This window comes from Myotis yumanensis, unplaced genomic scaffold (genome assembly GCF_028538775.1).
Source record: "Myotis yumanensis isolate MYYU_CA2020_CCGP unplaced genomic scaffold, mMyoYum1.0.hap1 SCAF_1, whole genome shotgun sequence".
NCBI classification, from domain to species: domain Eukaryota; kingdom Metazoa; phylum Chordata; class Mammalia; order Chiroptera; family Vespertilionidae; genus Myotis; species Myotis yumanensis.
In genome coordinates this window covers 173,540,068-173,565,806 of record NW_027223752.1, presented here as the reverse complement: position 1 = coordinate 173,565,806, position 25,739 = coordinate 173,540,068, and the positions used below count along the sequence as shown (strand labels likewise).

Below are 25,739 nucleotides of genomic sequence, written 5' to 3'. Positions count from 1 at the left end.
AGTCCTTCATAGATTGGCTACCAGTAGGAGGAGAAATAGGAGGGTTATATTGTTGTGAACAGTGATAGGAAAGTTCAGAGAAGGGAGGACTCTTTTCTCCTGGTCTCTCTGCTTCTAAGATAAAGTAAGGACTAAGAATCATCTACTATACAACATTAGTTTCCCAGAGCTACTGTAAAAAAAAAAAAAAAAACCCACAAACTTGCTGGCTTAAAACAACAGAATTTTTTTTCTCTCATCCAAAATCAAGGTGCCAGTAGTGTCATGCTCCCTCTCAATGCTCTAAGGAAGAACCCTTGCTTGCCCCTTCCAGCTTCTGGTGACTCCCAGCAATCCTCGATGTCACGTGGCTTGTAGCTGCATCGCTCCAATCTCGGTCTTCATCTCCAGCCTTCTAGGTGCATCTCTGTGTGTCCTCACCTCTTCTTATGAGGACTCCCCGTATTAGACTGAGAGTCACCCTAACCCAATGCAACCTTACCTCAAGATCGTTAACTAACGTCTGCAATGACCTTGTTTCTAAAGAAGATTATATTCTGAGGTACTAGGTGGACATGAATTTGGGGGAACACTATTTAACCCATTACATAAACCTAAGTGAAAACCTCAAAATGTCACAAACGTTCTCTCACATCTCTGAAAGAAAATGTTACATTTTTTACAGTTGCTGAGCTTTACAAACGTAAGGAAACATTATGTTCAGTCTCTGAAGTTCAAATAGGAAAATAATAACTACAAGGCTACATTGAGAATGGTTAAAGCGAAAATGTTTTGGTTGAACAAAACAGCGCTGGGCACTAAATAAAAGGCAAGGTCTCTAAGCTCCTGCTTCACTCTCTGGAGAACACAGCCTTCCCTTGAGTGATGACTTTTATACACAGACCTTTTCCTAAGACAAGTCCTGCTTTTATTTCCTTATGAAGGAGAAAATGAAGGAAAGAAGATAGGATATAATTCTGCAAGCTTGTTATCTGATTTTCTTTTCATAAAAACAAAAACCTTTTATTTTCTTGTTAATTGATGTTTAAATTGTACAATTCACATTGTACAAAAAACATCAATCAAGTTATTATCTTGATCTTTTCTTTCTCTAATTCAGCATATTTATTCATTGAAACCTGATTAGAATATTTTACTTTATCTAAAACATTCTGACTGCTTGTTAATGTAGAATGTAATGTGTGGGATTTTAAAAATATTAGTTTATAATTCTTTTTGAAGTTTGAATAAAACTGTGGATTTTTTTTAAATTATCAATTTTTCCCCATAATATGAATTCTTTAACCTTTGCATAAAGGAATAGGAAAGTAGTGATATGAGAAAAAAAATTTATATTTATAAAGCAATGATCTTTCTTACTCGGTTGTTTTCACATTTTCATGTAGGAAATTAAAGGCAGAATTACATCACTGTAGGAATTTACTAACCTTTTCCTATATAAGACTACATTTTTTCTCCTGTCTAAATTAACTCTGCCTCTGCTACTGAAGTATTGAACAAACTAGTGGTAAAGAAAAATTATAATATGATGCATGCTACAGTGGTGAAATTTACATATTGATATGACATTTATGAAAGACAAGTTGGTCATAGAATTTTCATTGGGAGATGACATTTGAACTAAATCTGGAAGGATAAGAGAGACTTTGCAAGGCAGAGAGTGAGTTGGAGAAGAATGTTCTAGGCAAAATAAACAGCTGTGCTAATTCATGGAGTATGCTGTGTTCAGAAAATGCTAAGAAATTTATTGTGCCTAAAGAACAGGCTATGTGGGCCCTGGCTCAGTTGGTTAGAGCATTGTCCCAATACGCCAAGGTTGCGGGTTTAATCAACCAATGAGTGCATAAATAAGTGAAACAACAAACCAATGTTTCTCTCTCTCAAAATCAATCATTGAATAAATAAAAAAAGAAGAGGATTTGTGTAGCAGATGGAGCCTAGTAGGGAATGAGGACAAATGATAAAGCAGATCCGGATCAGGTTGTGATGTGCTCTTTTCTTGTAGCAGGGAACATAGTTTGCAAATACTAAATCTGCATTTTAATATCTCAATTAAAGCATATTCCTTTGCATTTCTGTACTTCCAAAATCAAGCAGTGAGGCTTACTCATCATGTGAGGGTAGGAGAAGTACTGTAAAGTGAAATGGCCTTTGATGAGCTATAAGTCTCAAAGCAGATTGTCTTGACTTCTTTAGGAAGAGAGTATTGAGAGAGAGCTAGGTTTTGCAGGAGACAAAAGGGTTTGCTAAATTCCTTGATTTCTCCCCTTAATATTTCAAAAGCCATCCTATACAGTGTGTGTAGGGAGAACCAGTCCAGTCAGGAGGGTTAAGTTGGCAGAGTCTACCCCTTTCGGTCTTGTGGGTTTTAGTAGAAAGACAAGAGATAGACCAGGAGCATATTTTCTCTCTCCTTCTGGTTCCTACTTGGAGACAGCAGAGGAATCGCAGGTAGAGGTGGGGCATGAGAGAGAAGAGCATCTGCAATATGTTGTCTTACTATTATCATTGACAATTTAAAGACTACAAACACAGGCATCTCTTTGTAGAGCAAACAGGCTCAGTGGAAAACCTACAGGAGAGTAATTTCTTGGTGCTGATGTCTAATTAGAAAATTGTGAAAAGTTATGTACTAAAATACTTCAATCATTTTAGTGTATAACTAAAGAAAAAGAAATAACACAATGTATATATGATTGTATGGATAACCGCAAGTCAATATTATCATATTTTAATTATAGTTACAATGAAGATAGAATCAGTTACAATTCTGATAGGTGTGCCATTTTAAAAAATATTGCTTTTCTTTCAGTTACGGAAAATGATAGCTATGGAAAATATTGAACTGTCCTAATAATTAGGATTAGCAAAGGGATATTGATAAACAGATTCAAATCCTAGGGCATATATTAAAACAAAAACATATGTAAAATAATGAGGTCTCACTTAGCAGTAATCTCTTTGGGAGCCTCTCTTCAAATTCAGATATGAGAACCTGGGAAACACAAGCTGATGCAATATTCTAAAACATCCTCCAGGGGAAAGAACGTCTACAAAACAAGCACATCAAATTAATTGCATTCAAGAATTTAAGCCAAAATGCTAACACTAAAAAAGCAATACAGGATCATGAAAATAAATTATTTGCATTATCATTTTAAAGCATTCTCTCTGTTGGGGGACTGCAGTAGTTACTTTCAAGAATATATTCCTTATATAAAATTTGACTACTGTAATTATTTTATCTTGGTTTTGTTTTCTTTTTTAGTATTATTTTAATGATAGCATTTGACTTAATAGAAATAATAAAACTAAAAGCTCCCTATTTGGCCACACCAACCTGAAAAACGTTAAGGTAAGTTTAATGTTCATAATAAATCCCATCGGGTTTGAGAATATTTTCATGACTATGTATATAAAAGTTCCCATGAGAAACATTTGCATTATGCCACTGCATAAAAAACAAAGCACATTGCAAATGAGGTAGAGAGAACTTAATTAAAAACATTTCACCAAATTTTAATTCTTGAATACCTACCAAACCACCATGGTAATATTCTCATTGACTAGTTAACATGGAAGAAATAATTTTTAATTTTAAGTAGTTTTCTAACAGTATAAACTATCCTGGCTCTAATCTTGGGTTAGTTTAAAATGTTAATATATGATAATTAGGCTTCCTCCTGAATTACTAGTAGAATATACGTAATCACTGTGATATTTGTTTTTATATTTTAATGTATCCAATGGAAAAGATAGTTCTGTGAATTTAGCCAGATATCAAAACTTGTGATGATCTCTGTAGTTAAAATTCTTATACATTATTCAATACTTATACTGATATGTTATCTTTTAGCATTGATATGAATAGCAATCTATTTTATAATAGTACTTATAAAATTTAGAATCCTTGCTAGAACAGGAAGGACTCTTATAAGTTACTTAGTATAAAATCTACTTTAAAATTTTGTTTCTGAGTTATAAAATCAAATGTACTCAAAGTGAAAGAAAAAATTATATGTTTGGTATCCATTCATATTTCTGTTGACTATTCTGTGTCTTTGCCCACTTATACTTTTCTATTTGGTTGGTTGCCCTTTTTGCATTGATTGAAGAGTTCTTTGTGCCTTGGACAAGTAGCTCAGTTGGTTAGAGCATCATCTTGAAATGCCAAAGTTTCAGGTTTGATACCCAGTCAGGGCACATACAAGAATCAACCAATGAATGCATAAATAAGTAGAACAGCAAATTGATGTTTCTCTCTCTCTCTCAAACCAAATTTAAAAAGAGTTCTTTATATATTAGACACTGACCTTTTGTTTAGCAAATATATCAAAAAATTGTCTTCTATTTTGCAGCTTAATGATTGTCATTTACTGTATTTGAGATGATTTTTCCATATAAATATTTACATGAAAAGTTAATTGTTCATTTAGTGGCTTCTAATTTTTATGATATTTTTTAAATGTCTACCTCACTCACTCGTGTTTTCTGCTTATACATTTCTGATTTTGTTTAACAAAGATATTGAAATAAATATTTAGCAATCATTTATGTAAATGAAGGTATAGTTTTCTTCAGAATTAGCACACTTAAACATAATATTGAGAAATTCACCCAAAAATAAAAATTAGGGACAAAGAGATTTATTTAAAAAGAAAGAGATAGATGAGTTAAGAGTTAATATTTCTAAATTTTTAAATATATTTTTATTGATTTCAGAGAAGAGAGAGGGAGAGAGAGATAGAAACACCAATGATGAAAGAGAATCATTGATCTGCTGCCTCTTGCACGCCCCTTACTGGGGATCGAGCCTGCAACCAGGTCATGTGCCCTGACCAGGAATCGAACCGTGACCTGCTGGTTCATAAGTCAATGCTCAACTACTAAACCACACTGGCCGAGCAAGAGTTAATATTTCTTTAAAAAGAAAGAACAGGCAATAGAGTGTGAAGCTTTAACATGCACCTAATAAGTATTCTTACATAATATAATGGAGGAAATGGCAGAGAAACAGCTTTTGAAAAAATAGTAGCTGAGAAATTTCAAATTTCAAGACAGATATAAGTGTTCAGGTTAAGAACAGTCAACACTAGGTAGAAAAAATGAAAATAAAGTCATACTAGGTATGTCCTCATGAATCTAGATCACATTAAGAATAAAAATTAGCCGAAACCGGTTTGGCTCAGTGGATAGAGCGTCGGCCTGCGGACTGAAAGGTCCCGGGTTCGATTCCGGTCAAGGGCACGTACCTGGGTTGCGGGCACATCCCCAGTAGATGTGCAGGAGGCAGCTGATCAATGTTTCTCTCTCATCGATGTTTCTAACTCTCTATCTCTCTCCCTTCCTCTCTGTAAAAAATCAATAAAATATATTTAAAAAAAAAAAGAATAAAAATTAAAAATATAATTTTAATTGGCTAAAGTACAAAGAACACCTAGAACTCTCCTACGTTGTTGGTAGGAATGTAAAATTTGACAACCAATTTGGAAAATACCTTTGCAATTTTTTATAAAGTGAAACAAATGCTTCTCATATGAACCAGCAATCACATTACTGAATATTAACCTAAAAGAAATAAAAGCATATGTCTGCACAAATTTCTGCAGGAGAATGTTTATAGAAGATTTATTTATAATCGCCCCCAAACTGGAAACAATTCAAATATTCATCAACTCTGGAATAGTGAATGGATAAGCAAATTGTGGAGCATTTATACAATGGAATACAACTCGTCAATAAAAAGACACAAAGTACTAATACATCCAGCAACATAGTTAAACCTTCAAATGATCACATTAATGATAAAAATCAAATGCAAAATTCTGTATGATTCCATTTACATATCATTCTGAAAAAGGCAAATCAATAGAGACAATAATCAGGTCACTGTCAGAGACTGGAGATGAGGGAGAAATTGAATAACAAGGGTCATGAAAGAACTTTGTGGGTTAATGGAAATGTTCTACATTCTTGAGCTGTACGTACACATAAAAGAGTAAGCTTTACTTTATGTAAAATATACCTGAATTTTTAAAAAAGAATAAAGAAAAATAAAGATTGAAAGCTACCAGAGAGTAAAGAAACACATTTTAACCTATAGCAGGCCTCTCCTCAATAACAGTCAACAGAAGACAACCAAGTAATAGCTTTAAAGCATTGAGGAAAAACAAGTGTTAACCTGAGATTTTATGTCCAGTTGAACAATCATTCAAGAGTGAGGCAAAATAATGACATTGTCAGATATACAGACTCAGAGCTAATTTACTACTTATGGATTCTCGTTAAAGGAGAAAATAAAGGATGACTTTCTGCAATAAGTAAAGAAAAACCAGCGGGAACACCTGAGATGTTTTTAATGGTATGTTCACATTTAATTTAAAATTTTAATTAGTACTGCCTGTAAACAAACTCACTACTTCTGTTTTTTAAAAAATCAAACTATCAGCAGGGGAACCTTGTGCGCCTGATGGGGGAGGAGGTGGGGACTGGTCGGCTGGGGAACAGCGCAGAGACAGGGGCACAGCTGAAATGAGCTTCACTAAGTTGTCATTGAGCAAGATGCCCGCTTTAGCATCGAAGATGGACTAGTGGGTATCGCTGACAAAGTCTGTAGAGACAACACGGGTGCCAGAGTTTCTAAGGAAGCATGTATTGAGAGCCTCTGCTGTGTGCCAGGCCCTGGGAAGATGGCTGGAGCTGTGTAAATGAAAAGATAGCCCCCAATCCTTGCCTTCTTGGAGTGCACGTGCTAGCAGGACCAACAGTGACCAAAATGGAATTTCAGGTGAAGAAAGGGGCCACAACAAGAACATCTTGCTGAGTAGGGAGGCTGAAGTAAAGAATTGGAGGAGGTGAGGACAAATATATGGCCACTTGGGGGAAAAGTTTTCCAGACCAAAGGAGCAGCAAGTGCAAAGACACTGAGGCAGGAGATCTGGCTTTCCCAGCCCTGCAGTTCCTATCCTGATTCATTGTGAGTAGCTCCTTGGCAAGTGGAAGTCACGCTCTCCCCCCAGAGGGTTCCTCCCAGGGTCCCTCCTCCTCAGTCCCTACCTCATCCTCATTGAAGGCAAGTATGCCAGCCATTGGCCCCTTGGCTGCTGCTTTTATGGCATCCTTGATGGCGGAGTATGTGTAGGCCGGCTAGGTGGCAGGTCAGGTCCACGACAGACACGCCTGGGGTTGGCACCCGGAACGCCATTTCTGTCAGCTTCCTGGACAGTCCCACATGGAGGTGGAAGTCAGAACCCAAGGACTTCTCCATCTACCCCCTCACCTCCACCTTCCTCTCATTAGATACCGCAAGGATGGGGGCCCGTCTACTCTTCCCAGGGTGTGCCTCCCACCCTGGTGGCAGCTTCCCGCCCTCATACCCTTCAAGGTCTAGGATGACTTTGCCCACAGCCTTGGTAGCCCCTGTAGAGGCTGGGATGATGTTCTGGTGGGTTCCTTGTCCGTCTCACCAGGCCTTCTTTGATGGCCTGTCTACTGTCTTCTGGGTGGCCGTGTAGAAATGGACTGTGGTCTTGGGGAAGAAGAGGGCTGAGGTGAGGCCTTTCTGCTCTTAAGTTCCCATGCCTCTTTATTTTAGGCCTGAAGTGATGAGCCAGGTGGGGACCACTGGAGGGGCACCTGCCAGCCAGGGTCCAGCCTTGCCTGAGAGTTACACAGTATTTTAAAAGACTTCATCACTGGTGGGTCTTTCCTCTTGAAACCAGTCTCTTCCTAGTAAAGTCACACACTAAGCAAATCCTGAGAGGAAGAGGTACAGGCTCCCTGCCATCCATCCTGTCCAGCCCTTTCCCCAACTCACCATCAGTCCTTCCACAGTCCCAGATGGCTTGTGAATGACCTTGGAAAGGGGGGCCAGGTAGCTGGTGGTGCAGGATGCATTGCTGACACAGCAAGGGAACTGGGAGGTGAGTGTCAGAGCCACCCTTCCACCCTTACCTCATTTGGGGGAGATGCTCAGAGGCTTGGATTTGTGAAAAGTCAGGATGGGGATGAGAAAGGTCATTGGGGATGCCTTCAGACTGAAGGAGGCACCGGAGGTGCAGCTGGGGGGAACCTCCCCAAGCATATTCTCCAGAAGTTGTGCATTGCTAACAGTTCTAGGGGAATGTTAACATGGTGGCTGTTAAGACTTTGGGAGGGAGAAGCAGAGGGATGTGAAAGAAGCACCATTGGGGTGGGGATGGGGGTGGGGAGGCTGAGTCTGATTCCTTCCCATCACAGGCTGGCATATCCTCTGGGCATCACCCACCCACTTCTGGATGCTGCTGCCCGTTACCTGACAATTTTCATGGAATCAGGATTATAGTCCTTTTCATTCACCCCCATGACAAAGATGGGTGCATCTGGTGAGGGTGCGCTGATGACCACGCGTAAGGCATCTGCCTGGATGTGGTTCTAGGGAAGGAGGAAGGAACACTGATGTCATGAATTGATGAGATGCTTTCAGTGTCACACCCCTGGCCAGCCCTGTGCACTTTTCTCCCACTTATGGAAGCTTCCTCTTGGGACAGGTACACTCCTGTGGACTCCAACACAAAGGCGGGGTGCAGAGCCCCAACCCCCTGATCTGCCCTGCTCTGTGTGTGACAGGGGGCGGTGCCCCAACTCCCCTATCGGCCCTACTCTGTGACAGCGGGGAGCTCCTCAACCCCCTGATCGGCCCTGCTCTGTGCGTGACAGGGTACGGAGCCCCAACACCCCTGATGGGCCCTGCTCTGTGTGTGACAGGGGGCAGCGCCCCAACCCTCTGATCGGCCCTGCTCTGTGCGTGACAGGGGGTGGCGCCGCAACCTCCCCATCGACCCTGTCTTGAGTGTGACAGGGGGCGATGCCCCAACCCCCCAATCGGCCCTACCCTGAGGATGACTGAGGGTGGCATCGCAACCTCCCGATCCACCCTGCTCTGTGCATGACGGGGCAGTGTCCCAACTCCCCAATCAGCCCTTCTCTGAGCCTGACCAGGGGCTGCACCTAGGGATTGGGCCTGCCCTCTGCCACCCGGAAGCAGGCCTAAGCCAGCAGGTCGTTATCTCCTGAGGGGTCCCAGACTGCGAGAGGGCACAGGCTGGGCTGAGGGACCCCTCCCTCCCCCCGAGTGCACAAATTTTTGTGCACCGGGCCTCTAGTAATGAATAATTAAAGCATGCTAAGATCATTTTTATGTTTGGAGAAAAATAGAAACACCAAATAATTTAAAATCTGTGAGAACAAATTATAGTTAAATATTATGTTGAAAAATAAGAATTACAACTAAAAGGCAGAATATATAATCAGTAATAAATGACTCAGCAACAAAAAGTAGTGAATAGAAAACTGATGGATCAAGGGACGCTAGAATAAAATTTTTAAAGCAATAAAATAAGAATGATAAGCATATAAAATATAAAATAAGATGGTAAAAATCAGTGGAGATTCACCAAAAAAAAAAATGATGTTATTTGAGATTATTATACAGGTTAGGTAAAAGAACAAAATCCTGCTCTATGTTGCTAACAATATGCTAAACTAAAAGACCAGACAAAATAGCAGAAAACAAAAGATACAGATATCTGGTATCTTATGCAAGTACTAGGCAAAAAAAAAGGTATTTTAGCAACATAATATTTGAAAAAAATCAAATTTTAAAAAATTCAAGAGGATAAACAGTCTGGGAGAAAATATAAAAGAAACATTTGATAAGGACTGTTAATTCAAAATATATAAAAAATGTACAACTATAATAAGAAAACAAACAACCTGATTAAAACATGGGCCAAAGAGCTGAACAGATACCTCACCAAAGAAAATATACATATGGCAAACATGCATATGAAAAGATGCTCCACGTCATAGTTCATTATGGAATTGCAAAGTAAAATGATAATCAGTTACTATTACAGCAAATATTAGAATGACCAAAATCCAAAACACTGACAACACCAAATGCTGGAGAGGATGTGGAGAAACAGGAACTCTCATACATTGTTGGTGTGAATGCCATTGTTGGTATAGCCAGTTTGGGAGACTTTTGGAAGTTTGGTGATTTCTCACAAAGCTTTACATATTCTTCCATATGACCCAGTTATCGTGCTCCTTGGCATTTACCCCAAAGAGTTAAAAACTTATGTCCACACAAAAACCTATACATGGATGTTTATAGCATCTTTATTCATAATTACCAAATCTTGAAATCCATTGGTGAATGGATAAATTGTGGTACATCCAGACAATGGAATATCATTTAGCACTAAAAATATATGAGCTGTCAAGTCATGAAAAGACACAGAGGAACCTTAAATGCATATTACTAAGTGGAAGAAAACAATCTGAAAAGATTACATATTGTATGCTTGTGATTATATGACTTTCCTGGAAAGGCAAAACTACAAAGACAATAAAAAGTTCAGTGACTGATAGAAGTCAGAGGAGCAGAGCTGAATCTGTATGATTTTATTATAATGGATACATGCCATTATACACTATACTCCTGAATAATAGCAAGCAAAAGAAGGCAATAAAGTAATAGCTTTAAAGTGTTGAGAAAAAGTGAATATTAATCTGAAATTTTATTTCCAGTGAAACAATCATTCAAGAATGTATATTACACATTTGTCCAAACCCACAGAATTTACAACACTAAGAGTAAGCCCTAAATTAAATATGGATTTTGAGTGATTATGATGTTACAATGTAGGTTCATCCTTGGTTTTAAAAAATGTACTCTTCTTGCCCTAGTTGATTTGGCTCAGTGGATAGAGTGTTGGCCTGCAGACTGAACGGTTCTGGGTTCGATTCTGGCCAAGGGCATAGGCATATGCCTGGGTTGTGGGCTCAATCCCCGTATAGGGTGTGCAGGATGCAGCCGATCAGTGATTCTCTCTCATCATTGATGTTTCTATCTCCTTCTCCCTTCCTCTCTGAAATCAATAAAAATATATATTTCTAAAAATGTACTATTCTAGTGAGTGATGTTGGTAATGGGCTATGCATGTGTGGGGAAGGGGTATATGAGAAGTTTCTGTACCTTCCTCTCAATTTTGTTGTAAACCTAAAACTTCTGTAAAACAAAGTCTTAGAAAAAAGATGCAGTGTCTGGGCAGTGGTATTGTTATAGAATTAGCTTGGCTTCAGACTTAGTTTCTATTTGTATAGCTGCCAACACTGATTCTCCTTTCTTTCCAGAGATTTTGAGTGGTATCCAATATCCTTTACTAAATCGTTTTTTTGTTTGTTTGTTTGTTTGTTTTTGCTGATGCCCAGCAGAGCTGCTTTTATTGTTTAAACTAAGAACTCCTACTGATACAGCTGTGAGGTCCAATCCACCTGGAAAGTTAAGAAAGTTCATCATATAACCTCTGTTGAGAAACAAAGATTCTGCCCTTGGGCTATATTGTTGGGCCTCTGAGCACGATAAGAGTTTGAAGAACCCACTGAAATTGCTCTCCGATTCTTTTACTGCTGAATTCAATGGCCTCTGTTCTCTTTTCAAGGTTGACCACTATGCCATATTTGACACTGCTGACTACTCCTTTCCTCTGGGAGCTCTATTATCCCTTGACAGAGAACATGTCAAGGGCAGAGATTGAGCAGGATGATTTTTGTATTCCCAGCATATTGCATTCTGCTTGACACACAGCACTCAAGCACTTAATGAGATTCCAATGAATGAATGAATGAATATTGAATTTTTAACTAGGACTAAAGGAAAGAGCATAATTGGATAAAGCACACAGAAAATTTTGGTTGAAGGTGAAAAAGTAACAGTAACTCATTTTGAGTGTTTTGAGCCCACTTTAATTATAGTGATTAATTTGCATGTAAGCAAATTGTGGATTAATGCAACAAATAAGATGGATAATTATCTTGTAACTAAAACATATCAATGGGATTGGTCTATTTGCCAACATATGTTGATTTATCAATTAAATTGGAGAGTAAAAAAATAATAAAGGAACTACAAGAACTGCATAAAGTTATAAAGATGCTAAGGAACATCAAAAGTCCCATGGATAGTCAGTTCATCATACATGTCTTAATCTAAAAAAAACACACACACACACACACACACACACAAAAGAACCCCACAAAAGTGTTCTTGATGAGTTAACAATACTGTTTTATTTTTTGGAACTTGAATGATCACCAAATTGATTTTACCACACTTGGATTAAAATCTGAAGGTAAAAGTGATTTTTATCTATGGCTACTTCAGCTCTACAATGGCAAATCTAAGTAGTTGGGACAGAAATGGTATGGCCCACAAAAAGTCTAAAATATTTACTATCTGGTCCTTTACAGAAAAGTTTGCTGACCCCAGATCAAGATTATATGGAGAAAGTTAAGGGGTCTAATTTACATTTTTAGACTTGTACAAAAAAGGCCTGAAAAGGAAAGTCTTTCTATCCAAACCTCACAGCTGAAGTTTCTCCCTTAATCCACCTCCTTAGTACCATCCCCCTAGCTAATCAGGGCTTATATCTGTGAACAGTTTATCATAATTAAACTTTATGATTAAAAAACTATGTTATATCAGAATTCCACATCCACTTGTAAATTATCCTAATTCTTTTTCCTAAGTTCTCACATTGTTCCCACTTTTTCAAAAAGAATAGTCTGATTTTTATCTACAGTCCTTCTGTTTCTTACAACTCTAGATTAATCCGTTTCTCTGCTCCTATTTCCCAAACATATCCTTAAAATAATACTTTCTTATGTACATGTTCTTAGCATTATTTTCTTCCAGCTCCACACTTGCTCATGCATCATTTATCTGCTTCCACAGCTTTTATCATCATTCAGTACAGCTACTTCCCCCTCGCTTTGACCTTTCCTTTAAACATCATACCTGCATTTCCAAATGCTATACATCTTCATTTGGGTGTGTTGCTTTCCTGTTCACATTTGTCTGGTTTGACAAACTGAATTTCCTTTGACATCTAAATCATTATCTCTGCCCACAAAAAGAAATCATAAAATGCATTCAGAAGTAGCGATTATTCATTGTTTACATTCCCTAACTCAGTTAATTGCATCACTTTCCAAATGGTTTCCAAAGCTAGACACGAAGGAAACCTCTCAACAATCTACCACTCACATAATTTAAAATTCTTCCTGCTATCTGTGGCATAGGAGTTGAGTCATTCTCCCCACTCACACTCCTGTGCCCACCATTCTAAATGCAGGTGACGAACCATAGGTGGTCGGTCATAGTTTGGCTCAGTTAGATTTTGGTTTGAATCCTATGCACCCTGGCTAGAGAAGCAGGGGAGAAGAAAAAGAGGTCTGAGCAAGGCAATTAAAAAGGCCGCTGAGGGGATTCTCAGGGAGGAATAAGATGATTATAAGAAAAGAGAAACTGCAGAAAGAGCAGCGTTTTAGGCTGCTTTCCTATATGACTCCTTTAATGTTTTCTCATTAAATCTTTAGTAAGTCTATATTTCTAAGCGATACCCTCACAAGTTGAATTTATTTAAGGGCTAAAACTGAGTGCCCTGGCCTGGAGATGTGTGTGAGGTGAGTCTAAGAAGACTTTGGATTTTATTGAACTGTGTACATATTTGCTTCCACTTTTATTTTGTAAATTTCTTTGAAAGCATGAATCATGGTTTATAGTAACTGATTTCTGTTTATGCTATTGATTTGGATTCTATCCATCTCTCACCTGTATTTCTCCTGTAATTTTTTTTTTAATACTATCTCTGTGTCCTATTCTCCCAATCATTCATATTATAACCAGCCAGACAAATGAGTTGGCGCTCTTCTACAATCTTACCTCCTATATCTTATCCCTGTCCTATATCCTATCACTGTCACCAGCACAGCATACACTCAAAAACTCCTTGTGCCTATTTATTCATTAGTTGAACCAGAAATTTAAAGATAAGATTCTTTAGAAAACAGCTCTTCCGTGAGACATCTTACCCATTATCAAACAACTGCTGTTGGATATACCCCCTTCTCCCATTAAATAACATTTCATATGGGACACTTTTAACGAGGCTCGTGATATTCTATCTTTAAAGCTCTCTCTTCCAGTGTACTAAATTGATGTTTAAAAGAAAAGTATGCCAGACACTGTTCTGACAGTGCCAGTGAACAAAAAAGACAAAATCCTTGCACTCATTCTTGTTACATTCTAGTACAGAGAAAACAAATAAATAAAACAAGAAAATATCAGATAATGATGTGATAGAATTCAATTACTTTAGATCTTGCTTGTGTACATTGTAGAAGATAGGCAAACGAGTTCCTCTGAGATATTTGAGCGTGACCTGCATGACAAGAAAAAAAAAAAAGACAGTTATGGAAATATCTGAGGAAAAAGCATTCTTGGCTGAGGGAATAGCTTCAGTGATAGACCAGATCTATCATCAAAAGATCCTGTCAAACACTACAGTTTTTATTATCTCTGTTTCGGTGGTTAGAAATTTTGTGGGCAAAAAATAAACTACTAGTGTCAATCCTTCTCTCTCCTGCCCAATTCCTGCCTTTCAGCATAAAAGTCAATGTTGTAACTATTGTCTGCTTACAGTTGCTACTTAATAGCTGTACTACAGTGAGACTTCTCAGTGAAGCCTCTACTACACCAAGTGTTGCCAAGAGGAGCAGTCACCCCAAAGTCACTGTTTTACTGTTTATATAGGACCAAGTGTCATCTTCTTCATTCTACTGAAAGAATATGGTTTCCCAAGTGGGGTATGCAAAACAATGGGGAGTAAGAATAAAATATTAGACTTGATGCATATTAAATATATGTTTATAAAATATGAAGGGATGTATGTGTTTCTAATACTGATTGTGCTGGCTGACACTGCTGTCCTCACTTGTTCCAGAAGTCAATACATAGCGGTTTGGGGTGGACACTGAGGCACTCATCAGTTGGTTTCCTTTCTATGAATTATACTGTACCACAGTTTATGTGCTACCCAGAATGTCATCAATATGGTTAATTTTTATAAAATAAGATCTTTAAAATAATGATAATTATTATATCTTTATAATAATACTTTATAATAAGACAAGGGTTGACCATGAAAATCATTTTTACCACATGGTAACACATTATTGGTTTTCTGTAAGAAGCATTGTTCAACTGAAAGCTGAATAACACTTCTCTATAAAAATGACCTGACAAGTGTTCACAATTTTCTGACCTTTTCTATGAATACAAATGACTGTGAGATTGGGTTTTTTTTTACTTTTATTTTTTATTGTTTAAAGTATTACATATGTCTCCTTTTCCCCCCCAATTGACCCTCCCACCCAAACCACTCCCACCGCCAAGGGCAAGCACTCACCGCCCCAGTGTCTGTGTCCATTGGTTATGTTCATATGCATGCATACAAGTCCTTTGGTTGCTCTCTAAACCCCCTCCCCTGCCATTTGTCTCTGGATCTATTTTTGTTCATTAGTTTAAGTTGATCATTATATCCCACATATAAATGAGATCGTTATCTTTCTCCGACTGGCTTATTTCGCTTAGCATAATGCTCTCCATGCTGTTGCAAATGGTTAAAGTTCCTTCTTTTTTATAGCGGCTTAGTATTCCATTGTGTAGATGTACCACTGCTTTTTGTGTGTGTTTTAAAATATATTTTATTAAATTTTTACAGAGAGGAAAGGAGAGGGATAGAGAGTTAGAGAGTTAATGAGAGAAACATCAATCAGCTGCCTCCTGCACACCCCCTACTGGGGATGTACCCACAACCAAGGTACATGCCCCTGACCAGAATCAAACCTGGGACCCTTTAGTCTGCAGGCTGACACTCTATCCACTGAGTCAAACCGGTTATGGCTGTACCACTGTTTTTTAATCCACTCATCTGCTGACAGGCACTTAGGCTGTTTCCAAATCTTAACTATTGTAAACTGAGCTGCTATGAACATAGGGGTGCATATATCCTTTCTGATTGGTGTTTCTAGTTTCTTGGGATATATTCCTAGAAGTAGGATCACTGGGTCAAATGGGAGTTCCATTTTTAATTTTTTGAGGAACCTCCATACTGTTTTCCACAGTGGCTGCACCAGCCCGCGGTCCCACCAGCAGTGCACGAGGGTTCCTTATTCTCCACATCCTTGACAACACTTGTCCTTTGTTGATTTGTTGATGACAGCCATTCTGACAAGAGTGAGATGGTATCTCATTGTTTTGATTCGCATCTCTCAGATGATTAGTGACTTTGAACATGTTTTCATATGTCTCTTCGCCTTCTGTATGTCCTCTTTTGAAAAGTGTCTACTTAGGTCCTTTGCCCATTTTTTTATTGGATTGTTTATCTTCCTTTTGTTACGTTGTATAAGTTCTCTGTATATTTTGGAGATTAAACCCTTATCTGAAATAGCATTGGCAAATATATTCTCCCATGCAGTGGGCTTTCTTATTGTTTTTTTGATGGTTTCTTTTGCTCTGCAGAAGCTTTTTATTTTGATGTAGTCCCATTTGTTTATTTTCTCCCTAGTTTCCATTGTCCTAGGAGCTGTGTCAGTAAAGATACTGCTAAGACTTATTTCTGATATTTTGCTGCCTATGGATTCTTCTAAGATTTTTATAGTTTCCTGTCTAATGTTTAAGTCCTTTGGCCACTTTGAATTTGTTTTTGCGTATGGTGTAAGTTGGTAATCTAATTCCATTTTTTTGCATGTATATGACCAAATTTCCCAGCACCATTTATTGAAGAGACTGTCTTGACTCCATTGTATGCTCTTGCCTCTTTTGTCAAATATTAATTGAGCATAATGGCTTGGGTTAATTTCTGGGTTCTCTGTTCTGTTCCATTGGTCTATATGTCTGATCTTGTGCCAGTACCAGGCAGTTTTGAGAACAGTGGCTTTGTAATATAGCTTGCTAGCTGGTATTATGATCCCTCCAACTTTGTTCTTCTTTCTCAGGATTGCTGTGGCTCTTTGGGGTCTTTTTTTATTCCAGATGAATTTTTGGAGAGTTTGTTCTAGGTCTGTTAAATATGCCATAGGTATTTTAATGGGGATTGCATTGAATCTATAGATTGCTTTGGGTAGTATGGACATTTTAATGATGTTGATTGTACCAATCCATGAACATGGTATGTTCTTCCATCTGTTTATGTCTTCTTCTATCTCTTTTTTCAACGTCCTGTAGTTTTCCGAGTATAGGTGTTTTACCTCCTTAGTTAAGTTTATTCCTAGGTATCTTAATTTTTTTGATTCAATAGTAAATGGGATAATTTTTAAAATTTCTCTTTCTGTGAGTTTATTATCTTCTACACTAATAAAAGAGAAACATGGTAATTGGCGTACGACCGCTACCCTTCCCATTGGCTAATCAGCATATCCTTATGCAAATTAACTGTCAGCCAAGATGGCCGCCAGCAGCCAGGCAGCTGGAAGCAGAACAGGAGGCTTGCTTGCTCCAGTGACGGAGGAAGCCAAGGTTCCCAGGCCTGCTGCCGCCTGGCTCTGAGCTCCTGAAGCAACAGCTCCAAAAGATACAATGTTTCAATTATAGAAGCTAAAAATGGCGGTTAATTTGCATATACCAGTTGCGAGGGAAGACTGAGGACAACATGGAGGCCAAGAGGTACAGAAGAAAGCTAAGTAGAGGCCTCGAGGACAGAAACGGACCCAAGGCTGCAAAGGTGGGAGGTGGGAGGTGGGAGGGCAAGCCCAGCCACAGCGGCTGCAAGGAGGGGCAGTGGCTCAGAGGGGAATGGGCAGCGCCCGGGAGGGGGAAGGGAAACCCGCCACAGCGCCCGGGAGCGGGAGGGGAAACCCGCCACAGCGCCTGGGAGCAGGAGGGGAAACCCGCCTGAGCGCCCAGGAGCGGGAGGGAAACCCGCCAAGGCGCCTGGGAGCGGGAGGGAAACCCGCCTGAGCGCCCAGGAGCGGGAGGGAAACCCGCCACGGCGCCCGGGAGCGGGAGGGAAACCTGCCACGGCGCCCGGGAGCGGGAGAGGAAACCCGCCACGGCGCCCGGGAGCGGGAGAGGAAACCCGCCATGGCGCCCGGGAGCGGGAGGGAAACCCGCCACGGTGCCAGGGAGCGGGAGTGAAACCCACCTGAGCGCCCGGGAGCGGGAGGGAAACCCGCCACGGCGCCCGGGAGCGGGAGGGAAACCCGCCACGGCGCCCGGGAGCGGGAGGGGAAACCCGCCACGGCGCCTGGGAGCTGAGGGGAAACCCAGCAGGAGTGGCTGGGAGCTGAGGGGAAACTGGCCACAGCCCTGTCACAGGGACAGGCGTCCTCTGGAGCCAGGCCGCTTTGAGCCTGTAGGCCCATCCATAGGCCCTGAGCGGCCGAAGTCCGGAATGTCCGGCCTAAGCTTGCAGGTGCCAAGCGGCTGGGGTTGGGGTGGGAACATCCCCAGGACTCAGGCACTCCAAGCTGGCGCACACCCAAGCGGCCAGGAAGGGGCGGGAATGTCCCCTGCAGCAAGTGAGCAGACAGCAGGGCCCTGCTTGCCACTGGCCGTGGCAGCGAGGGGCAAGCAGTCCCTTGCAGGGCCCCCACAGAGAGCAGACACCAGGGCCCTGCTTGCCCCTGCGGTGGCGAGCCAGAGAGAAGACAGCAGGGCGCTGCTTGCCCCTGACCCCAGCGGCGAAGGACAGGCAGGCCCCTACAGAGAGCAGACACCAGGCCTACGGTGGCCTCAAGCAGGCAGGTCCGCAGAGAGCAGAGCACCATGGGGAGCAGGTCTAAGCCGTCAGTAGGACATCCCCTGAGGGCTCCCAGATTGGAGAGGGTGCAGATCGGGCTGAGGGACCCCTCCTTCCCCATGCACGAATTTCGTGCACCGGGCCCCTAGTATATAATAAAAGGCTAATATGCAAATCAACTGAAAGGCAGAATGACCGGTTGCTATGATGTGCACTGACCACCACAGGGCAGATGCTCAATGCAGGAGCTGCCCCCCGGTGGTCAGTCCGCTCCCACAGGGGAAGTGCCACTCAGCCAGAAGCCGCTAAAGGAGCGGGCCTAAGCCATCAGTTGGACATCTTCCAAGGGCTCCCAGACTGCGAGAGGGCACAGGCTGAACTGAGAGACATTCCCCCTTCTCCCAAGTGCATGAATCTCGTTCACTGGGCCTCTAGTCCTATATCCTATCTAATAATAGACAAACATGGTAATTGACCGTACTTCATTACGCCTCCCATTGGCTAATCAGCGAGATATGCAAATTAATCGCCAACAAAGATGGTGGTTAATTTGCATACGTAGGGGTGAAGTGGAAGAGCGAAGACTGAAGGCAGCTCCAGCCAGAGCAGCGAAGGCTTGAAGGTGGCTCCAGCCAGAGTGAAGGCCTGGGGTCCCGGGTGCCAGAGGAAAACTGGTGCCTGCAGCCAGGAAAGGGAAGGCCTATTGCACAAATCTTTTCGTGCAACAGGCCTCTAGTACTAGTAATAAAAGGCTAATATGCAAATTGTCCACTGGACCAGAAGTTCAACTGGGAGATCAATCAGGAGTTTGACCAGAGGGCAGGGCTGGCCAACCAACTGCCCATGACCCCACCCAGATCAGGGGTGGGGCCAGCCAGCCAACTGCACACAGTCCCTCCCCCCGGCAGAACCCTGATTCCCACCCCCCCTACCCGCCCCAATCAGGGGCAGGGCCAGCCAGCCAACTGCCTGCGGCTCCTCCGCCCAAATGGCCCAGCCCAACTGGCCCCAATTGGGGTGGGCCAGCCAGACCCCCCTTGTGTATGAATTTGTGTACCTGGCCATCAGTTGGTATATAAAAAGGCCGTAGATTTCTGGGTGTTAATTTTATATCCTGCTACATTGCCAAATTCATTTATTAAGTCTAGTAGTTTTTTTGATGGAGTCTTTGGGGTTTCCTATGGACAGTATCATGTCATCTGTGAATAAGGACAGTTTTACTTCTTTTCCAATTTAGATGCCTTTTATTTCTTCTTGTCTGATTGCTATGGCTAGCACTTGCGGTACTATATCAAACAGGAGTGATGAAAGTGGGAATCCCTGTCTTGTTACTGTTCTTAGGAGAAATGGTTTTAGTTTTTGCCCATTGAGTATGATGTTGGCTTTAGGTTTGTCATATAAGGCTTTTATTATGTTGAGGTATGATTCCCTCTATTCCCACTTTGCTGAGAATTTTTATCAGAAAAGGGTGTTGGATTTTGTCAAATGCATTTTCAGCATTGATTGATACAATTTTGTGATTTTTATCTCTCAATTTGTTTATGTGATGTATCATGTTTATTGATTTATTGATATTGTACCATCCTTGCATCCCTGGAGTAAATCCCACTTGGCCATGGTGTATGATCTTTCTAATGTAATGCTGGATCCGATTTGCTAGAATTTGCTGAGAATTTTGGCATCTATGTTCATGAGGGATAATGGCCCGTAATTCCCTATCTTTGTATTGTCTTTATCCAGTTTTGGGATTAGAATAATGCTGGCTTCATAGAAAGAGCTTAGAAGTGTTCCTTCCTCTTGAATTTCTTGGAATAGTCTGAGTAGGACAGGATTTAGTTCTTCTTTGAATGCTTGGTAGAACTCCCCTGTAAAGCCATCTGGACCAGGGCTTTTGTATGCTGGAAGATTTTTTGATTACTGCTTTAATTTCTTCAGTAATTGTTGGCCTATTCAGGTTTTTTTATTCTTCCTGATTGAGTTTTGGAAGGTCATATTTTTCTAAAAATATGTCCATCTCATCTAGGTTGTCCAGTTTGTTGGAATAGAGTTGTTCAAAGTATTTTTTCATAATCCTTTGTATTTCTGTGGGATCAGTTGTTACTTCACCTCTTTCATTTCTGATTTTATTTATTTGGGTCCTTTCTTTTTGCTTCTTGGTGAGCCTGGCTAGAGGTTCATCAATTTTGTTTATCCTTTCAAAGAACCAGCTCTTGGTTTCATTGATCTTTTGTATTTTTTTTTTGTCTCTGTTGTTAATTTCCTCTCTGATCTTTATTATTTCCTTCCTTCTGCTTACTCTGGGCTTTTCTTGTTGCTCTCTTTCTAATTCTTTGAGTTTGTAGGGTTAGATAATTTATTACCATTTTTTCTTGTTTTTGAGGTAGGCCTGGAGAGCTATGAACTTCCCTCTCAAGACTGCTTTCACTGTGTCCCATAGATTTTGGATTGTTGTGTTTTCATTGTCTTTTGTTACCAGGATGCTTTTTATTTCTTCTTTGATCTCTTTGGTAACTGAATCATTGTTTAATAGCATGCTATTTAGCCTCCAAGTGTTTTTTTTCCCATTGTTTTCATTGTAATTGATTTCTAATTTTATGCCATTGTTATCTGAGAAGATGCTTGATATGACTTCTATCTTCTTGAATTTGAAGAGACTTGGCATGTGTCCCAATTGTTCTGGTTTTTGTTTTTTCAAAAAATAAAAGAAAACTCTTAATCGGTTTTTTCAAGGTAAAGGTAACATTTTTAATAATGAAGGAGAAAGGAATTGCAGCACAAAAGACATTTGTGCTATGGAGAGAGCATTTCCATTTTTTAAATAAACACTTGGAAATGTTCCATTGTTATATAATTTTGTGGCTGAAAACAATTTCAATGTAAAACTCTTAATATTTGCACGCTTAAAAACTTGGAAATAGAGTTTTAAAAACTGTTTAAAAATCTTTTCAGTGAGTAGTTTCAATGGGTTTGAACCCATTTCTTTTTTTTTTTTTTTTTTTTTTTTTTTTTTTTTTTTTTTTTTTTCAATTTTTTTTTTTTTTTTTTTTTTATTTTCCTCTTAAAGTATTACAAAGGGTATTACATAAGTATCCTTTTTCCCCCCCCCGCCCTTGACAAACCACTACCCTCCCTTACCCCCCAGTGTCTTATGTCCATTAGTTATGCTTATATGCATGCATACAAGTCCTTCGGTTGATCTCTTACTCCCCTCCCTCCTGCCCCCCAACTCTCTCTGGCCTTCCCACTGCAGTTTGACAATCAGTTTGAGGCAGCTCTGCCTCTGTATCTATTATTGTTCAAAAGTTTGTAATGGTCTTTATTATCCATGAATGAGTGAGATCATGTGGTATTTTTCCTTCATTGACTGGCTTGTTTCACTTAGCATAATGCTCTCCAGTTCCATCCATGATGTTGCAAATGGTAGGAGTTCCTTCTTTTTAACAGCAGCATAGTATTCCATCGTGTAGATGTACCACAGTTTTCTAATCCATTCATCTACTGATGGGCACTTAGGCTGTTTCCAGATCTTAGCTATGGTGAATTGTGCTGCTATGAACATCTGGGTGCATTTGAACCCATTTCTTAAAAAATCCAAAGATGCAATAACTTCTGACTAGTTTTCAAGAAGAACTGACTGATATGGGGGATTATATATGTTTGCTAGCTGAATTTCAACAAAACCTTTAGCATAACTGGGGATGGGATTGAAAAATGAGTACCATGATTTAGCAAACACAGCTAATGGTGCACTTCTTCCATCTGGCTGTACTTATTTTTGTGAGATAGCTCTTTCAGCTAAAACAGCCATTAAAGCCAACATGGGAATAAACTGAACTTAGAACCATTCCTCTGAGCTACTATATCACAAGGTAATAAACCAAGATTTTTTAAATTGATGAGGCATCCCCAACCAAATTGCTCTCACTAGAAAGGCAAAGAGGTTATTGAACCATTGATAAGTAAAATAATATGAAAACTACTATTTAGTTTTTCTTTCTAATCTCATCATCCTTAATATTTATTTTATGTTTGTTCTGCAAAATACATATTACAGCAGAACATTATTATATATAATTGATAATTATACAATTATAATGGATGAGGAATGTTTAATAATTTTTAGTTTGATGATGCACCAAATAGAAACAGGCATGGATACATGGAACAGACTGACAACTGCCAGAGGGGTAGGGTTGAGGGGGCTGGATGAAAGAAGGTGAAAGGATTAAAAAATATATATGACATAGACATAGACAAATGGGTGGTGATAGCCAGAGGGAAAGGGGGGTATGGCTAGGTAGAGTTGGGCAAAGTGGGGGGAAATGGGGACTGAAAGCAGTTTTGCTTTGGGTGATGGGCTCATGATCAAGTATGCAGATGATGTTTTGTTGAGCTGTAAACTTGAAACCTGTATGGTTTTGTCACCCCAATAAATTCAATAATTTTTTTTTTTTTTAGTTTTAGGTGCATAATTTTTAAAAATCTGGAGATACTGCTTTAGTAGAACTAATGTCATCATGTCTCAATTTTCTGTACCTCATTCATCTTTAAAAGTACAAGTCTTCCCGTCATCTGTTACAACCTGATCTTCCATTCCCATACTGCTCTGTAATCTTATATTCTGACTGAATCCTTCTCCCATGTCAACCTTTTCATTTCGCCCTCTAAAGAGCCTGGGTCCAGATCAACACACTTCTTGTGGTAGCTAATCTCACTGATGACTCCCAGTGGATCTCATCTACTGATGTGACATGATTGTGAGTCCCCTCCCTTGAATCTGAACTGGCCCTGTGACTCACTTTAATCAATAGGATGTGGCAGAAGTGAGGCAAAGCCAGTTCTGAGTCTAAGCCTCAAGAAGTTCTGGCAGCTTCCACTTCTGTGCTTTTGGGAGCCTTTAACTGTTATGTTAGAAGTCCAGTTATACTGCTGGAAAGTTCAGGTAGAGAGGGAGAGACCCTGAGATGAGAGAGAGCGAGACAGGGAGACAGATGCAGGCCTAGGAATCCTGCTGAGCCCAGTTTTTCAGTCATCTCCACTAAGACACCACATATGTGAATGCCAACTTGGGTTTTCCAATGGAATCAAAGCCCCAGGTGACTTCAGTCCCATCCAACATCATGTGAATCAGAAGAACCACCCAGCTGGGCCCAGTCAACCTACAGTACCCTGAGAGAGAATAAAAATGTTATTTTAAGCCACTAGTTTGGTGTGGTTTATTAAGCAGCTATTGATAACAAAACCCTCTGTCACATTCTCAAGCTTCTGGAAAACTTCCTTTCAATTTTTGGACTGAAAACTCACTTTCCATTTGAGGACATGTTACCCTAGAGCAGCGGTTCTCAACCTGTGGGTCGCGACCCCTTTGGCAGTCGAACGACCCTTTCACAGGGGTCGCCTAAGACCATACTGCATATCAGATATTTACATTACGATTCATAACAGTAGCAACATTACAGTTATGAAGTAGCAACAAAAATAATTTTATGGTTGGGTCACAACATGAGGAACTGTATTTAAAGGGCCAGAAGGTTGAGAATCACTGCCCTAGAGCCTTCAAGTGACATATGCTTTTCCCCTCACACTCCACCTACCACAGAGCCAATAGATGGAGTAGGTAGTCTCCTTGCTCCCTGCTGTCCTTCTGCAGAGACCTCTGCTCCCTTGAAGCTCTTGCCATCTGCCTATATCTCTCTCTAAATCATGTTGCTGCCACCTGCTGATCTCTTGGCCATTCCTCTTTACTCAAAGATAACCTAGTCATTGGCTCCACTTCTACCTATGTCATTATGCTCTCTGATTTCAACATCTATGTGGATGACTCAATCTACAACCTTTCTCTCAATTCCTTGACTTAATTTTGCCTCTACACCTCTTCAGTCACCTGCTCCCATGATCAGACCCTAGAACTTTTAAACTGAATCACTTTCATAATTTCAATTTCAAATATCTTTTTAGCTCACATGTGCTATTAACTGTATAGCAAGCATTTTTATCACATCAGAATCTCTAATAAGCAACATTGAAGAAAATAAAACAACCAGGCTGCCATATTTTTCATTGATAATTACAAACCTCATATGGACATTTAATACTCTTAGCAATACTACTTAATTTCTGCTTTTGATTTGCATTCATCATTTTGGACACAACTAATTTCATGCTGTCTCTCCTTTTTTCAAATCTCTTATCTCCCCCGTCCTTTGTACCTCATAAATAAAACAGAAGTAATTCAATGGACACTTTCCAAATTCCTGACATCAAATCTACCAACCCACCTGTACCTTTACATCTGTTACAGAGGTTCACTTCATGTGTCTGTCTCTCAGACCCATCACCCCACTAGAGCTCTGTGTCCCAATCCCTCTTGCCTTTCCAAGGTTTTATATCTTTCCATTGTTCTGTTTACTTTGCATCACCAATGATCATTCACTTCAGTGTAAAACCAAAAAAAATCTCTTAAAATACTATCTTACATTTATTATGCCATTTCTCTGCTCACTTCAGAGTAAAAATGCTTTTAATAATGTATACTACAAAAACAATACAAAGATCAATAAAACCAATATTTGTTCTTTGAAACGATAAACAAGATTGATGAACTTCTAGCCAGGCTCACCAAGAAGCAAAGAGAGAGGACCCAAATAAATAAAATCAGAAATGAAAGAGGTGACATAACAACAGACCCCACAGAAATACAAAGGATTGTAAAAAAAAATACTATGGACAACTCTATCCCAACAAACTGGTCAAACTAGAGAAATGGACATATCCCTAGAAAAATATGACCTTCCAAAACTCAATCAGGAAGAATAAAAAAATCTGAATAGGCCGATAACTATGGAGGAAATTGAAGCAGTAATCAAAAAATCTTCCAGCACACAAAAGCCCTGGGCCAAACGGCTTCACAGGGGAGTTTTACCAAGCATTCAAAGACAAAGTAAAACCTATCCTCCTCAGACTATTCCAAAAAATTCAAGAGGAAGGAATACTTCCAAGCTTTTTCTGTGAAGCCAGCATTAGCCTAATTCCAAAACCAGATAAACACACTACAAAGAAAGAGAATACAGGCCATTATCTCTGATGAACATAGATCAGTGATGGCGAACCTTT

The 25,739-nt window shown here is 40.0% G+C and overlaps 1 pseudogene; it reads right to left on the bottom strand.

Moving 5' to 3' along the window:
- Window positions 1-6,428: 6,428 nt before the first annotated feature.
- LOC139022176 (glyceraldehyde-3-phosphate dehydrogenase, testis-specific-like) overlaps window positions 6,429-25,739 on the bottom strand; it is a 33,048-nt pseudogene continuing 13,737 nt past the window's right edge.